The 10,065-nt window shown below is 39.5% G+C and overlaps 1 long non-coding RNA gene across 2 annotated transcripts; it reads right to left on the reverse strand.

Annotated features, from left to right (window-relative positions):
• Positions 1 to 6,950: 6,950 nt before the first annotated feature.
• LOC126410080 (uncharacterized) lies at positions 6,951 to 9,825 on the reverse strand. 2 transcript variants are annotated; one of them, XR_007573459.1, is made up of 2 exons: positions 9,704 to 9,825; positions 6,951 to 7,427 (listed from the first exon to the last, which is right to left on the reverse strand). It is a non-coding gene; the product is annotated as an uncharacterized LOC126410080 (long non-coding RNA). The 2 variants fall into 2 exon arrangements; XR_007573458.1 differs by having other exon boundaries at positions 6,951 to 7,433.
• Positions 9,826 to 10,065: the final 240 nt, after the last annotated feature.

The following is a 10,065-nucleotide window of genomic DNA, read 5'->3' on the forward strand; positions in this document are numbered from 1 at the left end:
AAAGAAGCTATTGGTACTAGTGAAAGAGGAAGGAGTAGAAGTTAAAGGTCATGGATTACCAAGAGTTGTTATCTCAAAGGAGTGACTCGACCAAAGGAGGCCTGGAGTTGGGACACCCATCAGCTCTGGGCTTAAAACCCATTGAAAAAATTCACAAATACATGAAATTCCTTTGTGGTTGGAGGGTTTATATTTTATGATAAGAATCGATAGTAACGAGGATCCATAGATTGTTTTGCAAAAGTAGGCATGGTAGATAGGTGTTGGGTGAGAAAGAGTTGTATTTCATCTTACCGTCCAATAAAGGGTTGAAACCCCCATTCTTGAGGTATAGTCTTGCTTTTGGTGCTTTGAGATAGGTGCATCTGCTATGTTTGAACTTGTATATTGGTGTCCCCTTTTTGCAACACAGGGAGTTGATGCACTATAAACTCGAAAAAGAGACTAGCATCCTACCAGCCCTGCTCAGTCCATTGTGCCGACCCCCTTGGAGATGGTAATTAAGTGATTGGATGCTTGTAGCAAGCTGAAGGGTGGCTACCAGAATGCGACTCATGGTGAAGCAATCAATCACTGTTTCTCTCTAAATACACTTACCCAACCTTCCATCAATTCTTTGGATTAATGACAGTTTCAAGGCTGTAGGGCAAGCCCAAGAGGTTGATATTCTTGAGAAAACTAGTTTACTGAATCCCTCCTCTAGTTAAGGCTGGTGATTGATTTGAAAGCTGGTGAGAGGAGTGTTCTGGTGGAGGAGATTGTATGCGAAGGCAAGAACAGGTTCTGTGAGAAATATGAATAATATCGTTGTGAACTCCCACTTTATGGAAGACTACAAGGAAAGAATATAATTGAAGGATCAAGCAAGTCTCCAACACCCCAATTGTTAAAATGGACAGTTGGAAGCATGTCTTGAGCTAAATATCTTTCCAAACTTTTACAATGAGGAAACTTTTGATTAACTTCTTCAACGATCTCTTGACTAGCCTTATTACTGTCGAGAAAGCTAAAAACATGTTCCTATTCACCCCTTTATCAAACAATGAGGTCAAGTAGAAATAAACAATTTGGTCAACATATTTTTAGAAAGACTTCTGAAACACTCTGGGCAAATTCATCACCATGGACAAATACTACAAATATAGATGGATTCACGGACGTGTGGAAAAATGGACGCTGGTGAAAGTGTTCTTTTACCAACGTTCAGGTCGACATGTCGCTGAAAGCTTACTTTAGCCGACGTCTGACGTCAAATGCCATTGAAAATGAGCCTTCGCCGACGAATGCCACTATAATGACGTTTGGTCTGAGAACATCAGTGAAGATTTAAAACACAGACTTTTTTTCAAAATGGAGAAGCCAGTTAAGAAAATAAATGGATCGCATTTGGTCATCATCCCTAGTGTCAAAGTTTCAAGGAACCACTAATATCTAAGACTGCATGTCTATTTCTCTCCACAAAGACCTATGTGCGCATAGCTTATGACAACTGGGGGGGGAGAGCTTTCCTACGAAGAAGAACTATCCAAGACTAATTCTTGCTGCTCCATGAACTCGTAATTTTTGCTGCTGTATCATAAGTCTTCCCGCCAACTGGAGTTTTCCCGTGCAACCTTCTAAAAAGTTTAATACAACACTAGAATGGTGTTGATCCCAACAAATCTTTGACCAGTATCCTTTAATACAACACTACAATACAACACTAAAGGAACATCATGCTAATGATAAGGCTTCAAGGTGCGCTTGAACAATTGGAAAGATAAGTATGTTCTTTGGAAGAATATGTTGCTGATTGTATGGATAGTTCAGCAGTTTATGCATGGTTAGCTTGTGCACCTGAAGGCAGGTTCTGGAATTATGGATTTGGATATGGATATCAAATTTGGATATGGATTGAGATAGAAACATTAAATTGGATCTAATTTCGGATCCAGACCAAGGACTTGGAACTGGACAAGAATAAGAATCTAGATTTTTGGAGCTTGGATCTGGAACAGATCTAAATTGGATCCAGGGCTTGCATTTGGATAAAATGGGTTTGAAATTGGGATTTGGACCTATTTTTAGATCTGAAATCATGTCCTGGATCTGGTTTAGATCTGACATTCCATTTTAGGATCTTGTTTTTTATTTGAAATCCAGTTTTGGGTCTGAAGTTGGAATTTTGATCCGGATGTGCATCTTGGGCTCTGCTTTGGATCTGAAGGTATGATTTGGATTCGGATATGGATCTAGAGATTTATGTTGGATCTGTAGTTATAATTTGGATCTAGATTTGGATCTATGGATCGATTTTGAATGTCAATCTTGGATTGGGATTTACATTTGAATCCATGGCTCGATTTTGAATCTAGAATATGGATTTGGATGCATATTTGGATCTAAAATCTGGTTTTGGGTCTCCATATCAGTTTTTGGACTGGATCTAGATCTGTTGGATCTGAATTATGAAATAAGTTATATTGTGGTTGAACTTAGGTCCAAAGTTTGAAATTATATCCAAATGAGTCTCAACTCTCAAGTAGAGTTGATAGTCAAATCAAAGAACAAACTGATCTGAATTAGGAGAAATCCAAGTGTTTGAGGCTAAAAATTTACGAAATTTGTAATAAATTCGTTATGAAATGATCAAAAAATGCTGAATGCAGATTTTTGAAAAAAAAATAGCTGATTACACACTCCTATACCAAAAAATTTTTTGAACTACATTGCTAAACAGATTTTTTGCTATCAGGGTGCGGCAAGCAAGAAGTTTGTTTACAGAGTATATGAGGATGGTATAGAGTCTTAACTTAATGAAGCGATAAGAGCGAACATGTCGACTTTTGGTGTCTTTTCAATTAAGAATGATTACAAGATCTCGTTAGTAGTGCTGCTCAAGCGTGAGTTCACGAGCGAGAAGGTGCGGAACCCGGATATTCTGCATGGTTAGGCGAGCCAGAGCAAGAGCCGGGAGAGTTCAATCTGTTGAAGATGGAGCTGCAGAGGATTCCGGGTTTCAACTTTTGCATGTTTGCGATAAGTAGTTTAAGTGGCCACAGGAGATTCTTTTTGACACAATTATGTCGAATTTGGTCTTGAATTTTCGCAATTAGTTAGCTTTGTGTTATTCGAATACAGAGAGAGACCATGGTTTTTTTGACATTCTAGTCACATGGGGTTCATATTTGTATTTTGTTCCATGAGTTCATTATCATGTATTTATCAATGTTACTATATTTTACTTATATTGAAAGCCGTCCTTAGCATGTGAATTGTATAATATGATTTTCTTGTAATGAAAAATTTATGCATCGTAATGTGCAATCTCTTCTGCAGAACTAAAAAAGGGAAAACTGTTCCACTTCTCTTCTACAGTTGAGACAATCTTCATTTTGTTGTCTAGCAAGGCATTTGATTAAGCATGATTTTGGTTGTTCTGATCAATCAGCAATATCCTCGTTAGAGCAGCTTGTGACCGGCCTCCCAATGCACAAGGAAACAAAGGTGTCTTGCTCACACTTTATGAAAGACATGACGCTTCTGTTCAGAGAACTAATTTTCCTAAGTAGATGTATTTCTTAAGATATAGGAGTCTTTCTTAAGTGTTCCTTGTTATGTTTGGTTGTTTAATCTTCTAAGCAGAACTAGCATCTTAGCAACAACAACTGGTTGGCATGATCACTTCAGCTAAACTTCATGTTCAGCATCAAGTTTGTCACAAGATTAAAACATGCCGTCTAATTGATGTAAACATCCCAGTATAAACATCCCTAGAGGGGCTTTTTTTCTATGATAGAGAGGAAATAACGGGAGCCTGGCTCAGGCTGCTGAAGATAGCTGGGTTCAAATATTTTTCTACAAATCGTTTGCAAGATGATAAGAATAAATGCGGCCAAAGGATGCCTTTGAGCTACCACTTCTGCACCTGCATAGCCTTATGTTGAGCTCCTGGATTGCCGAACTATGTCATTAAGCCATGCGTCTAATGCCTGTTAATGCTAAGAATGCACTAAGAGATCTGTTGTCCGAAAGCACCACCATGTTGTCAGTTGTCACTTTAGGTGCTTTTATTGTTTTCTTTTCTTCCTGCTGCCAAAAACACTGGTTTTAAGAAATTGTTTGGAACTAGAAGTATATTAGAAATTATGTTTGTGTGGCTACCAGAATAGATCTATGTCTCGCATTTATTCATGAGCAGGTTGAACCATGCTTGCATTTCTTCATGAGCAGGTTGAACCATGCTTGCATTGTTGAGATTTTTCCCCATAACGCATATACAAAACCAAACGTATATACCTTAAACAGGATCATGCTCTTGCTAAATCATTGAAATAAACGAAACTTTAAACTGAAGCGGAAGCGTACCTGAATCCATCTGATCTGGTGCACGGGAAGATCGCCGCAGAGTCTTCCAGGGTACGTGCGGCGCGCTTGAGGTCTCTCTCTCAGATGGGGAAGAGGAAAACCCTATAAACCAATGTTTCAGGCAACCCTTGCACGACCCCAGGGACCACTACCATTTTATAATTAGGACAATTACGGATTCCACCCATCAAAGAGTCTGTAATTCCGTACTGGTATCTATACATTTCAAAATTACCTCATACCATCTAAAATGACGTAATATCCCAAAATGTAATCACTTAAGCGGATATTTACGTTAAGACAGTCATAATGTCTGAAATTCCTCATAGACATATGCCGGCCCACCAAATGATCTTACAATCTCCCACTTTGGCCAAATATGTCTTAATACATTCAGACATTACATAAAACCTTAGGAGCTCATAATTGCTATCTTATAAACGTCATTTTCACCAATCTCGTCCATGACCATATAAACACAGAACCAAAGCGGCTTTCGCTATAATAAAATTAGCTAAACCTTCAATGATCACAAATGTTAACATAATCAATGACATAGATCTGATATGGATGTATAGCATGAGAATTACATGTAATGTGATTACAACATGTCTATTCTCAACTGGTCCAACTTTAAAACCTTATGGAGATCAAAACCTAAACACAGAATGGAACCAAATAACTTTAAACTTTATTCTGCAGAAAACTGAATACGTGTCCATACATTAGAGCAAACAAAATACAAACTCCCACTAAACCAGCACATCATCCAAGGATAACACCCCCATATGAACAACATGTTCGTGAAAGACCTTATGTGTTAAACCCTTGGTAAGCGGATCCGCAATCATAGAGTTTGTCCCAATATGCTCTAAAGACACCTGACCATTCTGTATCCCCTCTTTAACAGCCCAAAAACTTCAGAATCTGAATACCTAATGATCTCCCACTGGTCTGACTTCCTGTATGTGAGCATAAAATCTTATGTTCTTTTTAAGTACCTCAAAACTCTTTTGGCTGCTTTCCAATGACCCATACCAGAATCACTTAAGTATCTGCCTAACATTCCAATGATAAATGCAATATCCAAACGAGTACAAACCTGAACATACATAAGACAAATAGGGAATCATTTCCATTACTTTAGATTCGATTTTACTTTTAGGGCACTGTTTGAGACTAAACTTGTCTCTTTTAGCAACTGGAGTCTTTCATGGTTTACAATCCTTCATGTCATATCGCTGAAGCACCTTATCAATGTAGGCCTTTTGTGATGATCCAAGAATACCCCGAGAACGATCTCGAAATATTTGGATCCCCAATACAAAAGATGCACAACCAAGATCCTTCATGTCAAACTTTGTTGACTAAAAATCTTAGTTTCATGCAATATGCCAACATCATTACTTGCCAACAATATATCATCGACATATAAAACCAGAAAGATAAATTTGCCCCCACTGAACTTTTGGTATACACATTCATCAACCATATTAATTTCAAAACCAAATGAAACTATAACTTGATGAAGTTTGTAATACCATTGACTGGAAAACTTGCTTTAGCCCATAGATGGATTTCTTGAGTTTGCAGACCATTTTCTTTGCATCTTCTAAAGTAAAGTTTTCTGGTTGCACCATATATATCATTTCATCAATGTCTCCATTTAGAAACGTTGTTTTAACATCTATCTAATGCAGCTCTAAGTCAAAATGAGCTACAAGTGCCATTATAGTCCTGAAAGAGTCTTTCAACGAAACTTGAGAGAAAGTCTCTGTATAATCAATGTCTTCCTTTTGAGTAAAGCCCTTAACGACAAGACGTGTCTTATACCTTTCGATGTTACCTAATGAATCCCTCTTGGTTTTAAATATCCATTTACAACCAATGAGTTTCACACCTTCAGGCAAAGGAACAACTTCCCATACGTCATTGTCTATCATGGACTTGATTTTCTCATTCATGGCATCTATCCACTTAAGAGATTTAGAACTCTTTATTGCTTGCTGGAGGTTGACAGGATTATCCTCCATTAAGCCCATATCAACATCATGTTCTTGGAGATAGACAAAATCATTTGAAATTGTATTTCTCCTCTCTCTAGTGGATCTTCTCAGTGGCACCTCTGCTTGATTTTCTTGAGGTTGTTGAGTTTGTTCTCCAGTAGAAAGATCGACATCATTGCCTTCTTCTGAATAGAGTGGACTCAGGTCCATCTTTAAAGGCAATGTGTTTAACCTAATCATCTCCACAAACTCAATATCCTCAAAGAAATGGGCATTTCCCTTTTCAAAGAAAGACTTACTAAATGAATTATAAAACTTATAACCCCTTAATGTTTGTTTATTTTCCCTTTATACATTCAATGCAAACATTAAAGTCTGCAAAATCAAGGGACTCAAGAATTCCTTTTGACATAAGCATTTATATTCTCTTTTCAGAGATATGTCTTAAGCGCCAATGCCACAACATAATAGAATTCTAATTTGCTAATTTTACTTTTAGTACCACTAGACGTAACATGCAAGATTTCATTATATGAAGCAAACATATCAAGCAAATAAAGGTTATCGCTACTAGACAAAGAACCAGTGGCAATCAAATTTAAGTGCAAAAACAACTTAAATTTACTTCCTTCAAATGAACAATAATAACCAAACTTGTTCAATGAGGAAATAGGAACCAAATTCCATCTAAAAGACGGTACCACATAAGTTTCTGTCAAATTCAAATAACAACAAGTCTTTAACAATAACAAAAAATCTGCTATGGCTTCAACCTTCACCTTCTTGTCATCGCCCACATAGATGAATCTTTCAGCATCATTTGGCGTTCGACAATTTAGGCAGCCTTGCATAGACACTATGTGAGTAGTAACACCGAATCTACCCACGAAGTGTTTCTGGGTACTGAAGTTAAATTAACCTCAAAACAAACCAAAGTGAGAAGTGTACCCTCCATTTCATGCCATGCGTGATACTCAGTACAATCCTCCTTCATATGACCTTCACCCTTGCAAAAGAAGTAGCCTGATAGGCCTTCCTTATGCTTCTTCTGTTTCTTAACGGATGATTGGTCAACTGCAACTTCATTAACAGTCTTTCTTTTCTTACTCGAAAAAATCGAATCATTTAATTCAGGAATAGTACTCAAAATTTACAAATATCATATAAGCAGAACTCACTGTACAAAGAACAAACCAAAGCATGCTCACAATCAATACATATACAAAGATGAAACAACAAATATAAATGAATTTAAACACAATGACCCAAAACCCATCACAAGGTACCGGTGCAACGCTAATATCCAATCTTTGGATTGAAATATTAACTGCAAGTGGCATTTTTGGTCAACAATGAATATAGATAATTAACCCTGTCAAACAAGGAACCTATCTTTGGATTGACTCGCTATTCACATGGAAACCTGAAAAGTTATCACATATTCATTGCCCTGTATACTTAAACCTGACCAAACAACAATCCTCCTTTGGGCTGATCATTGTCTGCATGGATCAAGTATACTATCATCTAATGTTTAAAACAAGCAAATTCGTACAACAGAGATCACTTTAGCGACATAAAGTACAAACGTACTCATTTCAAATAACAGACATGGCCAAAGATCAAAATTCATAATCCAAACATTCATCTAAAGCACATACACAATTTTAATAACATGCAAAACATGATACATGAATTAAAAAAAATTTACATATAAAATTGTCATTCATTGAATCTAAAACCAAATGATTCAATGATGTGACACATACAAAATTGCCTTACATGAATCCAAAACTTGATGCATAAACCAAATTACATACACGTATGCCCTACATTAAATCCAAAACCAAAATAATTCAATGAAATGGGCCCAAAAGAGTCCAAAATTTATAAACCGGTATCATAATCGTGCTTAATAGGGTCAAGAACTACTGAATCGGCCTTAAAATAGCCTGTATCGTTCTTAAACCACAACAAAAGCACCCACAAAGGCCCTAAATATGGTTGAACCGATCAAAAAAATTGGACAAACCGTTCAAAATTAGACCTTATCGGTTCCAAAACCCAATGAACCGGTTAAAAATGGCTAAAAAACGGTTCCATAACTCAATGAACCGGTCTGAAAATGCCGGAATCGGTTCGAAAATCAACTTAATCAGTTCTGAAATGCTAGAATCGGTTCTAAAACTGAATGAAACGGTTCTGAAAAGCCCTGAATCGGTCCGAATGGGTTCTGAAATGAATGAACCGGTCCCAAAATGGTCTGAGTCGGATCTGAAAGGTCCGAACCGGTCCCTAGAAGGTCCGAACCGGTCTAAATCGGATTGAATCGGTTCTAAATCGTAAATTAAACCGCATGGATACGAGTCGTGTCCGACAGGACCCGACCCGGTCCAAAAACCGAACACAGCACGCGGGCGGGCGGGCGAGCGCGGCAAAATGAAATTTTTTTTTTTTTTTAAATCGCGATGGATCCGGATCGGGTCTGTGACGACCCGAACCGGGCCGACCCGGCTCGACCGCCCGAGCGTCGTCTCCACTCGACCGAAACCGCCGTTCGCCTGCCTGAAGCCGAACGGCGGATTCACCTCCGGGAGCCTTGGGTGAGCGCCGGTGGGTGCCGCCAGGGCCGCCGGACGTCAGCGGCGGCGATGGCGGGCCGATGCCTGCCGCAAGCCGGCAGATTCCACGGGTTTTCTCTGTATTGAACATCTGCCCCTTTTCTTACCGATTTTGTGTGTTGCAGCGGCGACGAAGCCACCGGCGGGCCGCCGAAGACCGTGGGTGGGCGCCTGAGGGTCGCACGGCCCCGTCCGGCGACAGGTAAGTCGCCGGCAGGCCTTTGACCGATGTCGCCTTCCATGCCGTCGCCCTTTCCCTACCTCTTTTCTTCAATGGCTGCGACGGACGAAAAGGGGTTCACCTGCAGGCCACCCAACAGCGTGGGTGGCCGCTGGTGGGTCGCGCTAGGACGGCTGGAAGCCGTCCGTCGCCTTCCGGCGACAGTCGCCCGCCTAAAACCTGTCGTCCCTTACGCCATACCCTCTGCATCCTCAGGCGGCTGCAGCGGAAGCCCGACGGCTTCCGTTCCTTCCCACACCAATTTTTTTTTTTTTTTTTTTTTGAAAAACTTGCAGCCGAAGAACCAAATGAGGAACATCCGAACGGGAAACGACGCACAAAATCATCTAAAAATCAACAATTTAACGAACAACATAGGCTCTGATACCAAATGTGGGATTTTTTCCCCATAACGCATATACAAAACCAAACGTATATACCCTAAACAGGATCATGCTCTTGCTAAATCATTGAAATAAACGAAACCTTAAACTGAAGCGAAAGTGTACCTGAATCCATCTGATCTGGTGCACGGAAAGATCGCAGCAGAGTCTTCCAGGGTACGTGCGGCGCGCTTGAGGTCTCTCTCTCAGATGGGGAAGAGGAAAACCCTATAAACCAATGTTTCAGGCAACCCTTGCACGACCTCAGGGACCACTACCATTTTATAATTAGGACAATTACGGATTCCACCCATCAAAGAGTCCGTAATTCCGTACTGGTATCTATACATTTCAAAATTATCACATACCATCTAAAATGACGTAATATCCCAAAATGCAATCACTTAAGCGGATATTTACGTTAAGACAGCCATAATGTCTGAAATTCCTCATAGACATATGCCGGCCCACCAAATGATCTTACATGC

The sequence above is a fragment of the Nymphaea colorata genome, chromosome 5 (assembly GCF_008831285.2).
Source record: "Nymphaea colorata isolate Beijing-Zhang1983 chromosome 5, ASM883128v2, whole genome shotgun sequence".
NCBI classification, from domain to species: Eukaryota; Viridiplantae; Streptophyta; class Magnoliopsida; order Nymphaeales; family Nymphaeaceae; genus Nymphaea; species Nymphaea colorata.